Here is a 23,263-nt window from a genome sequence, read left to right as displayed (position 1 = left end):
GCACATACATGCCTTGATATCTCTTTCCCTCCCTTTTACCCTTTCCACTTCTGTAAGTACTGAAAATATTCACAGTATGCTCTTCCCTACCATTTGCTTCAGCATCTTCATGCTCTGCTGCTTTTGTTCCCCTGTTCCCTTTACGTAAAGGAATATTCTCACGAAACAACTGCACCTGCATAACTGAAAATACACAAAACCCATATGCAGACACAGTGCTGGAGGCTCATGCAATGTGATCAGGTCTAAATATTTTAGCACAGCAAACAAATAAGGCTCAACAGTATGGTCCAGTAATTACCTTTTCTTGTTCTTCAGGATTGAGAAATCCACACGTTATTTTTTGCAGAGTACTGTATTCAACATTTCTGGAAAAAAAGAGAAAGAAAACAATTAAAAAATGTTTATACTGGCCTCTGAGGACATATCAGGCACTCGTGAACTTTCTGCTATGCATTTACCAGAGGAGAGAGCAATGAACAACTGATTTTGGTCAACAGAACTGATTTTTGAAAAATAAGAATTTTTAATGTCTATGAAGCAGATTTCTGCATGGGAAAACAGTAGTAACACATACAAAACAATGGTCAGAGGAAAAACTGGTGGACAATATCACTGCCAATAATTAAAAAAACCTTAGAGATGTAAGTAGATCTCCAACACACATGCAGTTATGTGAGTATCTCTTCCCACAACAGGCTCCAATGTGATCTGGAGAAACTATTGTTAAACCAGACAATTTCTCAGAGGTTTTTAGAGGTCACTGCACCAGAATAAAAACCATCTAGTTTGAAAAGAAGTTAAAATAAATTATGATTGCAAGGATGGTAATTCCTTTTCCTTGGCAGCTACAACTTAAAATTTTTCTGTCCCTTTACATCTTCAGTATTTTCTTCTAATTACAGTGTTAGATGCTAAATATAATATTAATTGACAAAACAATGAAATGGATGGATCCAGGTCAGCCTCCTGGAAGTGTTGGTTTTATTAGGATTAATTGCACATGAAAAATTGCTCCTCACAGTTGAGATTGCCACAAATGAAACTTCAGTGAGAATCAGTCTTGTCAGAGTCAAGCTGGATGGCACAAGACCCCAGGACCTCATCCCAACCCAGTGAAACAATTAGAAAATATAGTTAAAAACCCATGTAAGGGAAACAATGAGTCCTGCCTGAATTTTACTTCCAACATCATCTACAAACCCAGCTCATTTTCTGCAACCTATAGGGGAGGACACAGCTCATATTTGAAAGGAGCGTATTGAAATGAAAAAACTTTAAAGGCTGATGAAAAAAGGACCCAGTGTTAAATTGGGGCCAGTTGTTCCAGCTACAGCAGTGAGTCCCCAAGCCTTTCCCAGCCCGGGCTCTATTACAGCTTTCACTCTGCTGCCATGGTTCCACACCCTGGACCACCCTACACCTTCAGAAATTTCAGACCACAACAAATGCTCCTGAGGCTCCAGTTTCACATCTGAGCCAATCCAGAATGGTCTTGCCTTAATTTTCAATGACAGAAAAAGAAAGTTGCACCCAGCTCTAAGCACTCCTCAGCAGATCCTCCCCTGAGAGCACGAAAAGAACGAGGCCAAGGCATCGGTCCCTAACGCATAATTCATCTTATTTACGTACTGAAGGAGCAATTGCTTGCATTCAGCAACCTTGGAAGTCAGACAAGTAAATTAAAACTTAAAATAAGGCTTGAGACTCTAGCATGCATGCTGCTTTTTGAGTGATTTCTCTATAATAGGCAAGTATGGATGCTCTGGAAGAAAAAGAGACCTGTTCCAGCTTGACTGTCAGCAAAATTGCCTCTGTAAGCAATAAACAGGCTTTGGATCACCTAGGAAATTTACAGGCAAACGGTAAGGCCAGTTATTATTCCTCACCGTACAAATGAAAAAGTCTCTAGATGTAAAGACTAGACCCATTTTTAGCCTTGGATTTTGACCAAATAAATGCAGTTTCAGTAGTATAGAGCAGACCAGGCAACACCTCATAAGGACATCCATATACTTTATTTCCAGGAAAAATGCAATTTGTTTAGACTACTCTACTTGTGCTTTATAGCAAAACCTTTACTTGGTTCCAAGAGGCTTTTGGAGAATAATTCTCATTTGATGGCAGCAGTACAGAGCAGACAAATTTGCCTGGTTTGAAGAAGTTAATGTTTGTTACCCCATTGCCTTGCAATGGCTTTTAAAATAAAATTAAAACAAGATCTTTGTTTCATTTATGATGTCCCACATTTCACTTCTGCTTGAAGCATAAAGGACTAGAGATAGCACAACATACTGTGGTTTATGGCTCTTCTGTGTTATTTTAGGATTCAGCACATGCTCTTCTCCCAGCTCACCTTTATTTTATCATAATGTGAGTGCACTGACTGGTAAATTTTTCTTGCCTTCCCTTCCCAAATGCCAAATGTGTAACCTTGAGTTGGCCTCTGCCACATGCATATTTCTATGCAGATCTCAAATGCAGACTGGGGAATTCTTGTTCATATTAAAATAGGAAGGGAACCATACAGGGATTCCTGCAAGAGCAAAGATCTTGCAAAATACTTGTAAGAGAGTCAACGCTCACTGGCAGTGGCGCACTGCAGGAACTACAGGGATTTGGCATTAGCCCTAAAACAGAGAATAAACACACTAAAGAAAGAGGCATTGCTCTACCTCTGACTCCTACTAATACTCAGAGCAGTGGAGCTCCTGCCCTTTATGCAAGGGAACCTTGTTTTGATCCCCTTTACTGCTCTCCAGATCAGTTGAGTAACCAGCTTGCCCTCAAAACCTACAGTGCTGCTCAGAAAGCATTGGCTGCTTCTTCCCCAGTTCTCCCCTGGTCACACTCTGCTTGGACAATTTGGGAAGTGGTCTCTCTCAGGCTGCTAAGGAGAGGGGAAATCACCTCCCTCCCTTGCTTCATCCCATATTACTCTGGAGCTCTACCTTCCAAGTTTACTGCTCAATGAATAATGGAGATACTTCAACTTAGCACATTTTTACTAACTTGATGCTGTTGTTGATGTGGCTAAAATATTTCTAAATCCTCTGCTATGGTGAATAACACATGCACCCAAAGAGGACAAGGGCACATTGCATCACAGGATGCCACATGAAGGGTAATTAAACTGCAAACTGGCATGCTGTTGCACCTCCATCCCAAACCAGAAGCTGCTAATAAGGAGAGCAATGATAAACACTTTATTTTGGCAACAGCAAAGGCCAGGAGGAGAATCCATCAAGATGGGATGACTCACTCTCAAGGATCTGTCTCCACTGCAAAAAGCCAAGCAGTCCAATTTCTGTGTAAGTGCTCACAACAGAGGGACCCACAAAAAAAGAACATTAAGTTTTAGGCAACCAGTAGGAGGCTTCTGAAAAAGCCTTGTTTGCTAAAATGTACCAAGCACCTCGCTTCTGGCTGTACAGAACCAGAGGAGTGAGTACCCAGTGCCAGTGTCATGCTTTTGGGGATGAAAATCCGCACGGAGCAGCACTGCCTTGCTCCCGGGCATCAGCATCTCTGCATCAGCTCAAGGAAACCCAATCAGCAGCTTTCACCCACGGTGACTTAATTAACAGGCACCCTACAGATTTCTCCAAATCTTCCACACTGACACCCTCCATTACCAAGCTCTTTTGATGAAAGTGATTAAAGCTAACAATTATAATTTCTTTTAGAGATGCCCCTAGAGGCTTTGGCGAGGCTCAGGCTTCATTGTTCACAGAACACAGCGCAAAGAAATCTCTCTCCTGAAGAGCTCATCCTCCACAAAGACAAGGCAATCAAGGAATAGCAGAAAGAAAGGCAAGGAGATAAATTTTTGCTCAAGGTCAAAAAGCAGGCCCTTGACAGAGCTAGAACAAAACTCACCTCCTCTGGAGTACTCATAAGGCCATGCTGAGTCTCAAATACTACACTCATCAGCTAATGCTCTTTATTTATCAAGAGCAGGTGAAGTAGTTCAGTGTTACTTGCTGTTCTGGTTTTGATCATGCCTTTTTGAGGTGGCTCTCCAAGCAAAGCTAACCATGACAGTGAAAGGGTTACTTCCCCTTCACGTTCCAAAGAAATGCTTCCGATACTTTTTCATGCAGATTACTGACAAATCAATCCCCCTCAAATTTTTTATTCTTCCATCAATGCTCTCAACCAAGAGTGATTGCTCAAGCACCCTTCTCAACCTTGCACTTCCAATTTTTTTAAAGAATGGTCAATCTCAATATGCATAATTATAATTGCAAATGCATTGTTTCATCTTGCACTCTTCTGTTTTAATGGGATTATGTACCGTCAAATCTCTACAGTAACATTTAAAGTAAAAATGTCCTACGTCATTCATGTGTGGTTTAGATATTTAAAACATTAATATGCAACGTGTGGTATTACGAAAGGTTAGATTTCTAACTACCTGGCTCAGTTATGACACCATAAATCTGATGTAATCTTCACTGATTACTAGAAAAATCTTTCCAATGCAGTATAACTGTAATTTGATAGAACTTCTTGACATACAATTAATCAGCAAGAGAGTGGTTCTGTTGTGCTTTGTACAGGGACAAAACAAAGCACAAGTGTGCAAAGTGAGTGAAGCTTTTAGTCTTTGCAAACAACTTCAGAGCATAAAATATTAAAAGCAATGCTAAACTAATCTCTGGCAAGAAGTGCAGGCAATTCACTACAACTCATATTACAAATGCCTTTGGTTTACCATTTAAAAAACATTAGAGTCTACCATTATGGTTGTGTATCATAGTGCTGTACATTAACCTCTGTAATTTTCCAACATGGTATATTGCAGGAACACAAATTAGGCTATCTGGCAAAAAAAAAAGCTTAAAAAGATGCAATATTTAAAGAGAGCAGACAGGAAAGCTCCTTGCTCCTTCCTGCCAAAGACAGCAGGAGAAAGTCCAGTCCTCTTTTCCTCAAAGCAAATGGTAAAATCCCATAATTTCCCCTGGAACGGACAGATCCGCAGCATCTGGGAAAGGATTCAGTCTAAATACATCGCAGACATAACAGATGAATGATTTGGGGGAAAGGGGTCGCCTGCTCTCATTTTAACACTTCTGTGTAACAGGAACAGAGCAGGTCATTTCTGTAAGCTTGAAAATGCTTTGTGAGCTTTCAGTAGGATTTTCCCTTCAGCACTTTTTGCCTTCTGTCTCCATTTTCTTCTTGTTCATACACTTAACAGCTTTAAAATCTGTTGAGTGTACAAGATGCTCAAAGACTACACTTGATTTTTTACTGTTGTAGGACCCACATGGATGAAATATTGTTCTCTTTAGGATTAATAGGAAAACATTTACCTTTTATGTTTTTTGGAACAATTATGTCTTCTCCACTAAAGAAACAAACCGGAAGCTAAATTTTCACTTCCACATAATATGGAAGTTTTTGTAGCAAGAAGTCTATTTCAGCTGCTTGAAAATAATAATAATAAACTGTTTCTCATGTTGGCAAATTATTCTAATTTCCATTATGAAATTCATCCACTCAGAAATACATCTAATAACTTAACCAGAAAGATTTCATTTGGTTTTGTTACCATTTTCAAAGACTCTTTTTTTTTTTCCCCTTGGTGGGATAACAGACTTCTAAAAATATGAAAAAGAAGGAGAAGAACACAGCCCAACACCAAGACAGCAGCACTCACCCAGGGCATGTTGGAGTCCTGCTTCTTCTGTACAGGATGCAGAACCCACACTCAAACCTTGCTGCTTCCCCTACGAGGCCACCGACTTGCTGCTCTCCTTCCTATAGAACTACTTGGCTCCTTTCCCTCACTCTCCACTTCTAATGCATCTGAAGCTCCATCCAAACCCAAATGCTTCTGTTAAATATATTGAGTTTGAGGAGAGAAAGGTCAGCTTCATTTTGTCTCAGCTGGCTCCAGCTCCCAGCTGTCAGGACCAATGGGTGCAGGGGTTAAGCGAGACTTTTTGAGCCTGTCTTTGAAGCAGAGAGAAGCCTTTATTTCAAGCTGGTATCCCAGAGATTTATATTTCTTTCCAATACATATACTGGTTCCAAGTGGTTTTTGAAGCAAGTAACCAGGCAGCTGTGTGAAACCCAGGACCCCGGTATTGGAAGATCCAGAGAGCTCCCTGCAACAGCAAGGCATTTAATGAGAGAGGAGAGGGGGGCCTGGAGCCCTGCCAAATCTAATCCTGGTTATACGTGCCACAGCTGGATTTCTTCAAGTAGGGGCTATTACCCTGGCACACTGCTGACCAAAATCTTCTGTTTCGTGTAAATTCTCTGCAAAGACCTTAGGAGATAAAACTGATTAATCCTAATTAAAATGAAAATCAAGGAAATGACACAGTCTGTTGAATCTACTTGATGAATCAAAAGCTTCCCTCATTTCTATGTTAATTGTCTTTTTACAAATGTGCAGCCCTCTCATACTCACAGAATAATGTTTTCATATTTTTCTTCACTTGGAACATCGCAGGACAGATGTTACAAAGCAACCAGAGAGCCCTTCTGCATTATCAGGCCCCTGCAGAAGTGCCTAGCTGGGTGCTGACTCCTTTTTCAGACTTCTCATAGCTTTAATTAAAAAAAAAAAAAATTCCAGCCTGCACCAGTGCAGCAGCCCAGACACTGAAGGTAGCAAAGGACCAGCACCAGGCAGGACACAGTGACTTCCAGGATGCTGAAAGGTGTGCAGGATGCCCCATTAGCACTGAGCAGGGAATGTAGCATAAGTTAATTTCAACCAACACAAACACACAAAATCCCTGCTCTCCATTTGCATGAGTCTGATAACACTTCCACGAAATGTCAAATGTCGCCACTGGAGTTTTTTATCAAAAGCCTGCTTGCACATAACACAGTATCACAGAGAGGACATTTGGGAAAGCAATCAACCTGCAACGACATTCTTGAAGTGCAGAAATGCAGAACAGACCCTTTCAAGGACAGTTCAACTTAGGATGGGAGTGATTTAAAGAGGAATGAACTGCACACTGTTAACAGCAGCCAATTAGGAGGTGGAATGCATAAAAAGGTCTCTATAGCTATGTATGCGACACATTAAAGAGATCCACATTTTCTTTGTATTCAGTCAAAATCCCATCTTACTTAAACTTGTAGTGGGGCAAAACTAACCTAAGTAGTAAAGGCACACTGGACAAAACCCAGAATCAGCTGCATTACTTGCTTAGACACCATTTATTGTGGTTACACTTTATTATACAGTAGTAAAAAATTACAAGGCAACATCCTGTGTTATTTCCCGCTGGGATAAATGATACAGATGTACTATTAAACCTCAAAACCAGCACCAGTCTGCCAGGCTACATTCCATTTGTGTCTTTATAATGTGTCAATAGGCTGACATTTATGCCTTCTGATGGTAAAGCGAATTATGTTACAGACATTTAAATATGCCATAAAATGCACTGCACAAACCTATAACTCTCCCAGTCTTTACCAAAACAACACACACAAATCAAAAATCTCACCAGACACCAGCATCTAAACTTAGGACATATTGGTTTCCTTTTTTTCCATGCTAAATTGATTTTTGTATTGCTGTCAGCCCCAGCTGACACTGGGAAGGCACTCATGAAGGTCTGCCACAATCTGCAGCCCAAGGGCATCCTAAACCATGGAAATACATCAGAAAGGGATGGTCCTATAGAGATCTCACTGCAGGTCACACGCTTCGTGTCAACTAAGACATTATCTAAGCATGGTCAGTGGGGCTGAGGGTTTGAGGGACATCAAGTTCAGTAATTCTGATTTAAAATGAGTTCTCTCTCTGCTTAGCCACCACCAGCTCCTTTAAAAAAGCCAGTCTGGTGAGAAATCAAGACAAAACACTCATAGACTGGCTATTCAATGTCCTGCTTGTGAGAACTGTCAAGATAAAAACACCAGCATATAATGGATATTTTAGGCCCATCATATTCGTGTATTAATACCATTCACCCAAGATTATTAACTTGAAATTAGGCCCTAAGATAGGCAGGTGGCAAAACCAGACTGGGGAACAAAAAAATTCATCCTTGGGGCCAGATGGCCAAAACTTAAAAGCCCATCCATGGCTGAACTACACGGGCTGTCTGGGCTAGAAGCAGATTGGAGTAACTGGAAGTGGTCAATGGGGATGCATAAACAGCAAAACACTATGGGTTTGGTCTAAAACCAAAGAAGCCCCAAGGCTGTGGTTGAAGCTTTTTTTGCACACATCAAATTCCTCAGTAATATAAAAGATAAGTAGGCAAAAGCAAAAGAGGAGTTTGGAACTGTGCAGCCTGGAAAGGGAAGCTGGAAGGAGGGCTGCACGCGCCAGTTACTATCCCTCTAGCAACTGGCATGTGAGGTTAAGGAAAAGCTGCAAACACACCAACTCCATAGTATTCTGCAGCGATCACATCTTGAAATTATTGTAATTGGAATAAGGGGTACTGATGCTTCAGGGACTTGCTTAAAAAAAACCCTTAAAATAAAATTATCATAGAAAACAAGTCTGGGGTATTTTGCCTCTGAGAACATTTAGAGCTTAATGCATTAGAAATGCAGCTGCATCAGATACTGCACTAGGATTGTCCATGATCAAGCTGCAGGCAGGAAAATGCCAGGCTCAGCCACTTCATTACAGGGCTTACCATCAAAATGAGATAGAAAGTGGCTGCTTCTCCACTCTGACAAGTTTCTAATTGCATCTAGAAATTACCTTCTACTTTAAATTTAATTTCAAAATTGTGTCTAATAGAGGCTGCTCAAGATGAGTTTGTCACACTTCTAAATAATTATTATTAATGTGACACTACCATCTTTCCCTAGAGTTTACACCACCTTAAGTGTCATTGAAAAAACGTCCTTATCATTAAACTTAGCACCAAATGTGACTAAAATGCAGAATTATCCTGACCTTTTTTAATTCCAAGTGGCTTAGCAGTCACAGCAGTCCTCCTCCAAAAGGAGGCCCACCACCTTTTCTGTTTTGGTGACATTAGTGAGCTTCTTTTGAAGGACAGAAGAATACCTTCCCACATCAGAGCACAGTGAACACACAGGTCCAAGCTTAGATGACAAGATCTTAGATAACCAAGACTAAAAAATATTAACAGGCTGCATTGCCTCAAGACAACACAGTCCAATCTAAAAGTCCCAATATGACCAGATTTTCAAGAGCACTTTCTACAAGCTCATTCTATGAGATTTGCATCCTGTCAGGGAAAATACCACCAGAGAAGACTGCCAACTTTGCATCATTGACAAAGCATGAGCCTTGGAAATTCTGCACCACCAGGACCCGAAGCCACCAGAAAAGCAGAGGGTCCCTATGCAGACACCCTCATGAAATCAACTATCCAACAATCTGCTACACAAATACAGTGAGAAACCTTCCAGCTCATGATGAAGATCTTAAAAAGGAAGGAAATAAAGGCTCCTGCTCCTTCTAAAGCAGAAAATAATAATTTCCCAAAAAGAAGGGCTCCAAGGAAACTACACAGTCACACCTTGGAAAAGTTTTCTTTTGATTTTCTACAGGGCAAACCATCCCACAAGTTTTACAGACCCATAAATACAGCTAATTTGGACGTTAAAGAATCTCTGTAAATGTAACATAAATAAATAAAAAGTAGCATGAAGAAATCCATGAGAGGAAAAACCTTAATCAGTGTCTCCTCACACAGTTATTACACAATATTAGGGTTCAATCACCTTTACCCTGAGACATGCAAGATATTTAAAGACTAGCATATAAAGACATCTCTGGCTACAGTTTCTTTGGAACTGACTTCAACCATCTTTGTTTTATTACCTCAGATAGCATGATGTCATCAGAAGCCTTTTAATGTCTTTTAAGACCTTCACCAGTTTTCTTAAATTATTAGGTGTGAATATGTGCATGTGTGTGGCATTTCTTTATTCCTGCAACCATGTGATAAACTGCAGTGCCACAAGATAAATTGCATTCAGTTTACAAATCTGACCTCCTCACTTGAACTCTGCCTGCTAATCCATTTCAGCTGGGACTATTTCTAATATGCCATACTTCCGAACAGCTTTCAAACAGCTGTAGGGGCTTTTTTTTTTGTTGTTTTTAACGTGTGTTTCAAAATGGATTTCTCATTAGAAGTGTTTTCTTCTTTGCACCAGAAAGTGGAACAGATTACAAGCAGACGGACCCTGGCTCCTGACAGCTCCAGGATCGAATGTCAGACACATCCCAAGCCAAAGGGGAACAAGAGCTGCTGTAAGTGTACAGGAAACTTTTGTGGCATGGGGTGCTCCTGCCTTTAATGGTGTGCCTCCAACAATATCTGCCACACACCTGCAATCCCAATAAAATCCTCAGGAGTTATCCTCCTGCATCAGCTTCAATGAAGGTTTAGACACTCAAGCCTGGCTTTCATATGTGTCATGCAGGTGAAACATCTCCCTATCATACAGGGCTCTTAATTAAACCAGGTGCTGTGCCACTACCTGCTCAAATCCAGGCAAGCAATAGGGTAATGCTCCATTTCCACAAAAACTTCTGGAATTCAGAACAAATGCCTCAAGTTATGTGCCGTTATGCAGAAAGGGTAATTAATAAGCAAACCAATTTTGGGTTTCCCTTTGGAATAGATGAATGTGTTTTAATTGTTGTTAGTTTTCCAGCGGCAGCACAGAAGCATCTCTCCCTAACAGACATTTTTCTCTGTATGTTTGAGAAGTTCACTGCTTTTCAACAGCTTAAATTATTTAAGTTTTTTTTTTTAACTTTCTAAACGTCCTTTCTTGGCTCCACACTAATTTTTTTTTAAAAGGTAAATGATACAGTCTTGTTCGCAGTTAGCCAGCATAAACAAATCATCTCTCAAATCATCTCCCACAATTTTTCACAGAAAGGACAAGAATTAAGTTTTTTAATAACTTGCTTAAATACCCGTGACAGAAGAGTCCCCCTGCTGCCAGGCTGCCACTGGCGTGTGCCACGCCTGACCAAACAGCGAGACCGCCGCTTCCCTGGCCTCTCCTTGGATCTCAGACAAGATGGATGCTCGGGGTAGCACCTCTCATTCAGCTGAGGGGTGCATTTCACTAAGCAAAGCAACCAACTGCACAGTTTAACTATGAGCTTAACTCTACATGTGCTTTGAAATACCAGGACCCACCAGCTCATGCTGCCACACCATCCCTAATTCAGGGTGTAAACCTCAGCATTACTCCTGCATGAGGAAAACAAGCCAGCCACCTTCTCAGCCTCAAACAACTGAGAAGTCCTAGCAGCCTCCATCAAACTTTTGTGGTTGAAAATTAAGGATGTGGTTAAGGGCCCTTGCCAGACTGGGGTCTTGCTGTATTTTTCCCAAAGAAGTTTGATGGCATCAGATCAGTCATGTATAAACATGACTGGCTTAAGCAATTAGACCTGCATTTGCTATAAACTCTGCAATCAAATATTAATTTCATTTTGCAATGTCATCAGTAGTCTGACACGAGCAAAAGCAAATTAAAAATGCAGGAAAGTATTCCAGGTAATCATATGCTTTTTTAAGGAGCTAAATTACTTATTTAAATTACAGAGACACACTGAATGGGACGGATGTGAAAAAAACCTATTGCAGGAACTGGCAGAGACACTGGTTTCAAGTAAATCAAAACTTCTGTGTGATGATACTTGATAACAAAAGCACCAATTAACAGGGTGGGGTTTTTTTTACCCATTCCAAGCCCACATCATAGATATTCTACTTCTAGAAAACTGCACTCAGTTGAAGCCAATAGTAAAAACTTGACTACCTTCTAGGCATATTGGTTTTGGCTGATATCTTTTCCACAAGCCACATAAATTATTAACCCTTTTTCAAACTGAAAATAAATAAATAAATAAAGACATTAAGAAAAAGTGCACTTTCCTTGGGTGAGCCTTTAAGGGCATTCTGCACATGGAGGTCTCAAAGGAGAGCACAGTTTCATTCACAATTGGCTTGTGTTTAGATACATGAAAGGAACAATCAGGTCTTAATATGATGAGCTGAGCACTGCTCAGGATTTCCTTAATATGGAAGAGAAGATCTTACTAATGGTTTGACCTGAAATGAAGAAGGCAGACCTCTAGTAATAAGAACAAAGAAGTGCTTTAAATTTCCCTTTTATTTTTTTGCATTAACCATTACAGAGGTCATTTGGTCAAAAAGCCTCAGCAGCTGAACACCACAGAGAAATGCATCTTCTGAATCTGCTCTCTGCTGAACCTCACAGGGGAACCTCATTCCTGCTGGTGCTTCTTCATTGATATGGACAAGTATAAACAGAGAGACAGTACCCAAAGCATTTCACCAGAGCAAGAACATTGGTTGAAAAAGCATCAAGTGAATGACAACAGGAAACCAGAATTGTTTAAACAGCATGAAGAACAAAAAAAAAAAGTGCTAGTCAGTTAGCAGAATATTTAGAGACAGCATGCTTTCATCCAGTATTAGATTCACCAGTAAAAACCCTGAGCAGAAAAATTAAAACACATTTGGTTAAGTTAGGATTGAGAACCACTCTCTTGATTGACTGGAAGTGCTGGTGAGACACTAATGACCTAAAAGGAAAGAAAGATGGACAAACCCATGGCAGGTGCCAGATGTCAGTGGCTGCTTCACACCAGATTGCTGGAGGGGACCATGAAAGCTGAGGGGAGAACCACCCTGCAAGGCAGCCTGTACGTACATGTGACCAGCATCACAACTCGTGCTCAACATCCTCAAGTTTATTTGCTAGTTTATTAGCTCAGACATATTCACACCTATTCCTATATCTGAAACAAGTGACTCCACTAAAGCACATCACATTAGGGTGATAAAAATGATAGCAACTGGTCTGAACCGGGCTACCAGCAACCTCTGATGGCTGATGTACATTTTTCATGTTCATTCTGAACTGTTCTAAGAGGTCCCAGTGCCCACAGTGCTAAGCAAACCCTGATGAATAGATGGTCCTTCAAAGTAAATGCAAGAAGCTGCTTGCAGAAGCCCATCTCAAACCCTTGCTTAGCGCCAGCAGCACCAAGGAGCTCTTTCTAAGTCCTGTCTCCACAGCTTCTGGACTGTATTTCAGTCATTCACACAGCACCAGCAGAGAGAACATAGCAAAAAAACTGGGCTTGCAGCATTGAACAGACTGTAGTATATAAAGGAAGCTGACAGGAAGGTGCATTTTTGCTGAGCAGTATCCGATAAATAAATTATAAAGGACTGTAACTGCTAACTATTAAGAGACAGATTTATATGATTGCTAAAGCTTTCATAGTTGAGGAAGGAATGTCTAATAAAACAGCATAGCTGTGATTTAGCACGGTGTTTAAATTCATCGTTACATATATTTTGTATTTCCGACTGGTCTTTGCTACCAAGTTGTATATTGGCTTTGCCTGATATACATATCCTTTTTTGCATATGTAATGAGCTTATCAGCTTCCAGGAGAAAAGGCAATTTTAGAGCTATCTTCTCCCAAGGTTCGCACTTAACTATGCCAGATGACTCATCCTCTGTACTAATAGACACAGCGAATCCAACAAGGTAAAAAATGTTAAAGGCTGAGATTCTGCATGGCACAGTAGGAAGATGAAGAGCACAAAGACATTAAACTGAGAGGGACTGTCTTACCCAGCAAGGCTTACTGGGAGTGGGGAGGAAAAAAAAACCCAACAAACTTCCTCATATATTTATATAATTTGCTAAGACCTTATAGGTCCTTGCATGTCAGGCCTTGATCATCCCAGATACACAGGTTGAGGTTCCCCAAATTGGTCCTAAAACCTTCAGTCACCTGGATAAAGTGGCCAAGACTCCCAATACAGCTTTGAACATCCACAGGGGTTTTAGGACATCTGGGGAGGAGCCACTGGGTGTTTCAGCACATCTGAGATTTGCAAGGCTGTGTTTTCAAGCCTAGTTTTGGGCAGCATTCCCCAGAATCCTGTCGCAGCTTCTCCCATTTCCAGGCTGGAAGGGACTTCTGGCTCAGCTGCTCTGGATTTCTGTGTAACACCAGCCAGAGGATTTCAGCTCAGTGCTCCAGCCACAGTGAGTGCAGTCACTGCTGGTCAGTCTGTGCCTCATTCCAGAAAGAGGGAATTTAGTGGTATCTCCTGTTGCAAAATTTGAAGGGTCAGGGGAGAGTGACATCTCATTGTGTTTGCACTCCTCGCTGTCATCATACACATTTTACCCTAGCCACAAAAGCAAAGGAATCTGCAGGATTTGGTGCTGCAGTTACACCGCAGAACTACATATGAAGACATCTCAGTTGAATACTGCAACATCTCTTCCTCAATGAAATCTTTTCCCCATACTTTTCATAAATATTAAATAAACAAAACCATAAAACCACTATGAAAACTCTTTGTCCAGTTGCAATGTTTTAAAAATAATACCCAAACCATGTTTTTATTGGATTTAATTCATGCTGAAGCCCAAGTGAACATTTAGGCAGCACTGTGCAAATTCAAGTTAATGCATGATTTGTGGTCCTGCTCAGCAGGCCTGCAGCCCTCTAATTCCTGAGTATCTACATCCTTCAGCCTGACTTGAGTTCTGCACCCTGGTGAGCCAGCAACCACCTGAGCACTGGCAAGCTGCAAGTGTTTCACATCAGCAGCAGCTCTCGACACAATGCAATAAAATCCTGCTGCTGTTCATCCCTGTTTCATAGCAGACCCCACCTTGGCGTCACATCTCAGCTAAGATTTAGTTAACACAGCTCATAAAACACTATTCTATCCACCTAAATAGCAAAGAAAAGGGGGATAATGCCAAATAAATAAAACATTTTGTAGAGAAGATCTTCTGGAGCATTTCAGCAGGTTGTCTTTTTTGCCCAAGTAACAGAGGACTTATCCTCAAAGATGCTTAAAAGTTAGCTTTCTTTCTTAATCACAGCACTTTGGAATAATCATAATTGTCTTGCACATTGCTGACTATACCAAGAGGAATACGGCAAGGGATATGAACCAGAAAGGAACTGTACATCTCACATTATCAGGAATTACTAAAATAGAGGCTATATTAAAGGTAGAGAATTTAGTATCACTGCAACACGGGAAACCAAGTTTCTGACATCTGCAAAATATTTGTCTTTCCTATATTGTAGCATATAAACCTATGCCCAGGTGGGTTCCCAATCCAGGGGGTTAGGGAGGGGGATCACAAAATCAAGCACTTGTTAGAAAGACAAGAACATAGAAAAGACAACTGCATTCCCTTGAACTGTGACAAACTGAAGGACACTCCTGCTTTTCTGAAAGCACTAATGCTGCTGGTATTTCCCATGGGACTTGAACTAGACTGGGTGGAAGGCAGGTGTTGTCTTATATATCAAGAGTTCTATTATCATTATAGTGCAAGGGTTCCATTGTTGTCTTATACATCAAGAGTTCTATTACCATTATAGCACAAGGATTCCATATCTCCAGAGTTTTGTACCTCTTCGACGTTTCTCACAGGCAGCTCCTCTAAGCACTGACTGTTCCTGATCCTTGCAGCAGCCATCTGACTCCAGTTCCCACCAATCCACTCTTTTATAACACTGTTCTTATTGGCTACAGGTGTGGCCTGTTAACATCAGGCCTGCTCCTAATCTTTGGTAATTGGTCCAGCTGCAACTCTTTAGGAGATAAGATTACATTCTATACCACCTTCATTTACCCATCCTGTATCCCCCCACAGGCAGGCAAGGCACAGGCCCTGTTTCCAGGAAAAGGGTAAAATTAATCAAAGGGTTAGAGAAACCATTTGACAGTGTTGTGCTGCAATCAGAGCCATACTGCCCTGAAGTTGTCTCTGGGATATTTTTAACAGAATTTCCTGCAACAGCAGGAAGTCTGAAAGCGCTTCAAGGCTTCCAGGCCTTTGAGGGCAACCAAGAGGTTTGGCATTTTTGACAGCAGGCAGGAAACCTCCCAAATAATGCCCTGTGTTCATGAGAGTTGTCACAGTAGGATTTTGCATGCTTCCTGCAAGTACCAAGCCCCAGCAAGGGGTAGCAGCACAGCCAGCTTTCCAGGAACTCAGATATCAACAGGCACAAGGAACAATGCTGCTGGGTGCACCTGGTGCTCCTCCCAGCTAGCACAGTGGTTTCACCTTCATATTTTGTTGGGAACAGAAGGTGAAGGCGGGCAATTTGGCTGAACCCTCAAAAGGGAAAATATAATTGGTTTGCAGATATTACATAGCAATGATCCTTTTCCTCCTGTTTCCTCTCCTGACCTGCACCATACCTATGCATTCTCACCCACCAGTGTTGCTCAGGACCCTCTGAAGTCAAGAGCAGCGGTCCTCACATAAAAGCCAAATCAGGATGGGGATCCGTATCTATCAGTCAGCACTTTTCCTGCTATCAAAACTAAAGAAAACCCAGAAACTATGCACACACAAGCAGTGAGGAAAAAAATGCCATCTCTCACTGCAACAAGAAATGGACATTTAACATTTTGCTTCACAAGGACATGTGGAGGCAGGACTCTACATTGATCATTTCCCCTGCAGAGCAACTTCCTAGGATGCTGCAGTGTCTTGAAAAGCAGCTGGCACAGGGCACAGAACAATGGAAGGTGAGGTGTCTGCAGCAGGGATTGCTGGCCCCACTCTGGCACTTTCAACACAAGGATAACTAGGCTTCAGCTTATCATCTGTTCCCCTTGCCTAAGGCCAAAAATATGCTACACTGCTTGGTGAGCCCAAGGGGGAGGCATTTATAACTACATTATGCCTTAGCCTGGAAATGAGACAGCACTGGGAACACATACTTAGGAGGGAGGACTGAGCAGACTTTCCAATTCCTTCACAACAAAAAAATCTCCATAAATACCAGTAAGGCATAAAAGAGAGAAAGCAGTGGGACCCCAAAACACAGGCTTGCTTCCAGAGTCCACACGAAGTTTTTATACCTTTTAGGTATTTCATTTCCCAGGGAGGAAGAACTGGCACAGGGAGGCAGCAGCACTGCATTCCTCTGCAGGGAAACTGGACTCACATAACTTCTCAACTCGACTGGGAGGCAGCCACAGAGCCCCAGCAAGCTGTGTGGAGCCAGCTTGCATCTGGAACCAAAGATGCCTCCCCTCCCCAGGAGAGTCACCATGGCAAGGTCAGCAGGCACTGCTCAGCCAGGCTTCCCTTCCTTCCTCCGCTGAGCATGGAAGTCAGCCAAAGGCAGCTTAAGGCCTTGGAGAAATCAAGAACCCCAAGTGCCAGTTAGTTTTTTTTCACAGGTAAATAAGAGCAAAGTGCCCAGAGGAGATGCTTGGCCACTGAAGTGTGTGGAGTCATGGCACGGGGCTGCTCTGTTTACTCCAGCCAGGGAGTCCCTGCAGAAGGTTGGATGCTATTTTTGAATCCTGCAGGCTGATGAACGAATTCCTGAGGCAAGGAGCCTCACAAGGGACTCCACTGCAGGAAAATGAACACAGCTGTGCAAGGAAAAAGCATATTCAGCAGAATGTGGCAGGGCTGGGAGGCACTCAGAGCCCAGCAGGCAGAGCTGGCAGCACCCAGCGAGATGAGAGAGGCAAGCGCTGGGAGGCACAGGGCACTCAGCAGCACTTCAAAGAATCACAGCATCACAGAATATCCTGAGCAGGAAGGGACCCACAAGGATCATCCAAGTCCAACTCCTGGGCCTGCACAGGACTACTGAAGTGGAAACCTACCAACTTCTCTGCTGCAGTCCCTGGCAAAGGGAACTGATCTGTGACTCTGGCCTTCCTAAACTGGATGCTCCCATATGAATGATGCTGGCTATTTCTCAGATGCCTTTTCTCCTTCCTCCTGAATGGCAGTCTGCACTGCCCCTTTCCACTCAATGCACACACTGCCAAGAGCTTTCCATGAAAACCTGAATTGTCTTGAGGAAGAAGGTGCTCAAAGCATTTGTGCCTTCCCAGTCAGCAGCAACATCTTTCTCTCTTTTGGGCACCCCCCATCCAACAGGAGTGTATCTGAGAAGGTGAAGTAAGAGCTGAACTTCCAGAAAGATACAGGAAAGCTGAAGTGAGAACTGAGGATTTCCATTGCAAAAGTTTAGTGCACATAAACCCACAAGTGAAGTCAGGGGAACTGGTGCTTCAAATAAACAGAGCACAACACACTCTATGAGGGCAGGTCTGACCCCAAATCTGAAGCCAGCAGGTAGAGTTCTCCAACCCTGACTTCCCCATCTGCAGAGTCACCCAAGCAAATACACAGATAGACAGACAGACAGATATTTTGCAATAGTCAGGAGAAAAATTCATCACTGCTTCTGTAGCACAGCAATACATCTAAAACAAACAGCACAAAGGAGTCAAAATTGCATTAACCGCATCCTCAGTATTTCAACACTTTGCTGGTATTAAATATGAGGCCAATAAGCCAAGGGAATACAAAATACTGTAAAAGGGCTCACTATATATCCACTTTCCCTTCTTACACCAGTGGGACAGGGTTCAGGATGTGAAGTTACAGCAGTGTGGAATTACCAGGGGACAGGGTTGAGGTCCCCACAGTGCACTGATTTCAGGCTTTCTTCAAGTTCTTGAGCATTTGGCTCTCAGGAAGTGTTTCAGAAAGGATTTACCCTCTGCTGCTGAGCCAGTTAGGCTTGCTGAGAGGGAATGATTCCAGAAAAGAGGAGACATGATTACTTACCTGATTTACTTAAATTTCCTAGTGAATATACATATATATATAGCTACACACACATATTTAGATGCATATATATATGTGTGTGTGTGTGTGTGTGCACGCATGTATATTCAGAACAACTGACACACCATGGTCTTAGGACTAGGAAACATAAGGCTTTTTAAAAGGATGAACTGTTGACTTGACAGGTACTATTCTAAAAAATTAAATCAGAAAATATTTTAAATATTCTACTTTCAAGTCTGCAACTTGACACTGAGGTTCTCATACCCTGATAAAACTATTTGGTTTGGGGTTTTTTCTGTGATTGCAGGAGGAAAACACAGAGCCACAAACAGCAAATCTTTGAAGAACAGAGGAGAAACACAAAGCAAGCCATGCAAAACCAGACAGCAACCCTTCCAGTCCACATTTAGGTGGCATTTACAACTGCAGCTGGTTGGGAAAAAAATAATAATTAGGCAATCAGGTCACTTTAAGGATAAAGCATGGCCCTTTGACTATACACTACACAGATCCTCCTTCTTGCCAGACACTTAACCTATCTTTGAAGGCTGCAGAGCGCTGACTAAAGAGAAACACAGTACTTCACTATTCACTCCAAATTATGCTTTTTGCGTGCTTACTGGATTATTTTCAAGGGCTGCAATAAAGGCACAGACTGCCTAAAGGTTTACACTGGATTTCTTCACCATCTTGCTGCATTTAAGGCCAGAACAAAATTAAGAGGTTTTTATTTTTCCTTTCTTTTTCATGTTTGGTACAACTCCACTCTGACAATCCAACAGCATGTTGTGTTGCCTTGGGCAAGGATACACTCTAGTAGGTTAGGAGAAATAAACTGCACAGCAACATCTTATAACCATCTAAGTTGGTTTTTGTATTCAGATCTTAATAAAAAGAAGTTACAGTAAGAATTGAGAGCAGGACAATGATGTTCATCTGCTACAGCAGGTGATTCCAGACAATTTTCCACCAAGGGTAGAAATTCCACCATTTTTCCTACAGGATTTCCAACAGATCTGGAAGGGGTCTGGCTACCTCATGTCCTTGCCCAAGAAGGGGCACCATGAAATGATCAGCACCTTGCTAGAAGCCTCCTCAATGCAGTGCCACAAGGAAGTGCTTCACCTAGCACTCAGGAATGAGAGGGAGCAGCAGAACTGCTGAGGGTGGCACAGCATGAAGCACAAGGCATGGCCACACGCAAGTTCTTCATGCTCCAGGAAAAAAAGGACAGCCAAAGTGCGGAGCATCAGCAAGGATGCACCAAGAATGCTGGTTTTTGGTGCCTTTGCCTGTCACAGCACACGCCCTGCACACTGAACAGGCACGCAGCATCCTGGCTGACTTGTCCTGTGCTTACAGAGCCCTCTCTGCTCCTGCCCTTTGAGGGCTGCACTTGCTTCCTGTAGCCAGAAAATGAAGTGACAAAAAAAATCAGTAAATTTAAGACTCCAACATTCCGACACAGGGGTATTAGAGCAAGATTCAAAACATTAAAATCATTGCTGAAGGATAATTTGACCTGCCTAACCACACACTTTCTCAAACATTTCTAATTGTTTCCATGGGGCAGGGTGAAAAGAAGAAAGAAAGCATGAATTTGAATCATTTTTAAAATTCATGTGATTTTTTTCTTATTGGAATTACCTTGATCATTATGACAAAGACACTTAATTCCAGGAGAAGGAAGAATAGGAACATCTACTTTAAAAATAAAATTACAGAAAGGTATGTGGCAAAGTACCATTCTGAGTATGAAACATGAAGATTTTAAGCTTAAGCTCACAGGATCTTACGGTTACACTTATCCTTCACAGGCATACAACATGGATTTTCACATTATTTGCAAGGAGTTAAAGAAAAATTTGTGATTCAAAATAGGGAGTGGGGGGAGACACCAAATTTTCTTGATGTTTGGAGAGGTTCATGTGTTTACTACCCTGCTTTCCACCCACAACAAACACACGTTTTAGCAACCAACAGTTGGAGAAACAGAAGCTGCCAGTGAAAGTCAAATACGACATGCAGAAGGCATCTCATTTTTTTTTCCTTTTATGCTAATTCAGAAAAGAAAAGCTTCATCCTTTAGACCCTGGGATTAAATAGGTATCTCTGAATCCCTTGTTATCAGATAAGCTGCCACCCAAGGAAACCACAAAAGATAAGGATACAATTTTCTCTTGAAAGGGACCATGACCCTTCCTCCTGTCCTGAGTGGAAGGTCCCTGGTGCCCCAGGCAATACCCAGCCATGCCCTGCTCTTTGCTCTGGCCTCACCACCAAAGTCATGGAGAGAAGAGCTGAGGAATTTGACCAAGTGCCAAGAAAGGGCAATGTGCTGTCTCCCCAATGCACAGCAGCACCTGTGGCCACTGGAAACTGTACATCCCTTTCATTGCCAACTTCCCACAAAGCAAGCGTGTGTTTTAGCTATTATACCAAATTATAAAACACTGTTTATTAATCTCCAATCCCTTTTACAAATGATACATTCCTGAGAGTCACTGGAGCCCTGTTGGTCATGGTAACTGGCAATTTTAGAGAAAGCAAAGAACCAGATGAATTTGCTTTTAAGAAGATTATTTAAGAGCCACTCAGTCTAATATGTTCTATAACCATTCCCCAGCAAGGCTAATTGCAGACTTTCAAGCAAACATTTTGGCATTTTGTTCCAGTATATCTGTTCAAGCCAGGATGCAACAAAGTTTGAGGAAGCTTCAACAATGGCTCCTGATGGTGGAATAACACCTCAAACTTCTCAAGGGCATGCCAGGTTAGGTTTTTTGCTACTCCATTAAATTTTTAACATAGCTTCAGCAAATAATGAGTTTACAGACTGGGACTGTTCCCAAATCAAGGCACCTGCAGACAGTAATGAAGTAAAAATGCAAAATGCCCATTAGTGGAGTAAGTTACACATTACCCATCAATCGTTGCAGAGACTGACAGTCACAGGAGACCATTTCAAAGCCAATATGGGAACTGTACAGGCAGGAAAGGGTCAGGATGGCAATAGCGATACAGCAGAAGCAAAGTGGCACGTGAGCTATCATTCATTATTTTACTACTACCAGAGTACCCAAAAATCCCAGTGGAGTCTTAAGCTCCAGCCCGCTAAATACTGCACACAGGTAAAGTAAAAGCCCTTCTGCCCTGAACAATATATATTCAGTAAGTGTGAGGACAAAGACCATGAAAGAGGCAGTGGTGCTGTCCCTGCAGTGCAGGTGGCCAAGCAGGGCAGGAGGAGGTTATGCCCCTTTTGCAAGGTCAGATGAAAAATCAATGGCGTGCAAGCACAGGTCACCTGAATTGCAGTCTGGAATCCACTGCAAGGCCAGCCCTCCCCGCTCTGATGTCTGGCCAGCACTACTAAATGCTGTGCTTAGGCACTTCCTGCATCCTCCTGGAATGCTACTATGAGTTGGGAATTCAGCAGGGAAATCCTTGTGAACACCCTGTGAAAAATGAATGTTTCAGAGCTGTGCTCTGAACCTCTCAGGATCTTCAGACCCAAATGATACGAGACATAGTGAAAGAGACATCAAGTGTAGAGGAATACACATCCCTTGAGGGACGCAAAATCTTCTGACAATTAATCAAGATCTCCCCAGTTACAAAACTCTGTGCCCCACTTGAGGCTCATTCATTTGCAGCAAAATTACCTAAAAGTAGGAAGAGCTCCATTTGTTGAGAAAAAGGCGGCACAAGCCACTAAAAGCACAGTGATCCACAACAGAAGGAGAAAGAAACTCAACATTGTAGTGCTCCCTGGAAAAGCTGATCCTGGCTCAGCAGGATGGCTGGCTAGGGGAGGAGCAGAATGAAGCCCAGCAGCATTGTCACCCCTGGCCCCTAAATGCAATGTTCTCTATTCCCATTAACTTGCACAACTATTAATATCCCATTACTCTCTGGAACAGTGGAGGATGGTGAGTCCTGATAGTTCAGGGATTTGAAAATTGACCCAAAATCAGTAAAGTTAAAGCCTTACCTGCTGCAAAAACACTTTACAGTAAAAGGATTTGAGTGGCATCTCTGTAGCTGTTCCCTGCACTAACTGTAGATCAACTGGGTGTTTTATACACTTTGGTGAAAGGATTTTTCCTTGCTTCTTAGGATCATCATAGCAAAGAGAATATACCTCATCATTTTCCTTCTCTGTCAATCCCAGCTATTTATCACAGAGGCTAAGAGTTGACTCATTAATGGGATAAGGATTCCTAATCTATCAAGAATATATGCCAACAACTAATCATTAGATCCTCTGTAAGCCTATACATTATTTACTTTTGACACAACACATCATATAGCTTTTTCTTTTACTCAAAAATCATTTCTAGACTCACACTGCTCTTGAATGGAAGAAGAGGGCTACAGAAGGAAAGATGTTTAACACCAGAAGAACCAGAGAGTCTGTATCAGCTCCTCAGACAACTTAAATCAACACAGGCAGTGACCTGATTTTGGTGGCACTATGCTAATTTGCATCAGCCGAACACCGAGCCAATTATCAATAGATTTAGAAATAAGCAAGCAGATACAAAAAACTCATTTGGCATTGAAAGAGTGGCTGTAAGAGGCTCTTACAAAGGTTTCTTACTGAAGGTTTGCTTTTTAT

The 23,263-nt window shown here is 41.9% G+C and overlaps 1 protein-coding gene across 31 annotated transcripts in view; it reads right to left on the bottom strand.

Annotated features, from left to right (window-relative positions):
• The window catches only part of ADGRL3 (adhesion G protein-coupled receptor L3), a 488,531-nt gene that overhangs the window by 397,931 nt on the left and 67,337 nt on the right, over nucleotides 1-23,263 (bottom strand). For all 31 annotated transcript variants that reach the window (XR_012580371.1, XR_012580372.1, XR_012580370.1 and 28 more), the window contains one exon: nucleotides 302-368. The gene's annotated coding sequence lies outside the window, so the exon portion shown is untranslated. The remainder of the gene's footprint in view (nucleotides 1-301; nucleotides 369-23,263) is intronic.

The sequence above is a fragment of the Zonotrichia albicollis genome, chromosome 5 (genome assembly GCF_047830755.1).
Source record: "Zonotrichia albicollis isolate bZonAlb1 chromosome 5, bZonAlb1.hap1, whole genome shotgun sequence".
Taxonomy (NCBI): Eukaryota; Metazoa; Chordata; class Aves; order Passeriformes; family Passerellidae; genus Zonotrichia; species Zonotrichia albicollis.
This window is presented reverse-complemented; position numbering and strand designations above follow the sequence as displayed.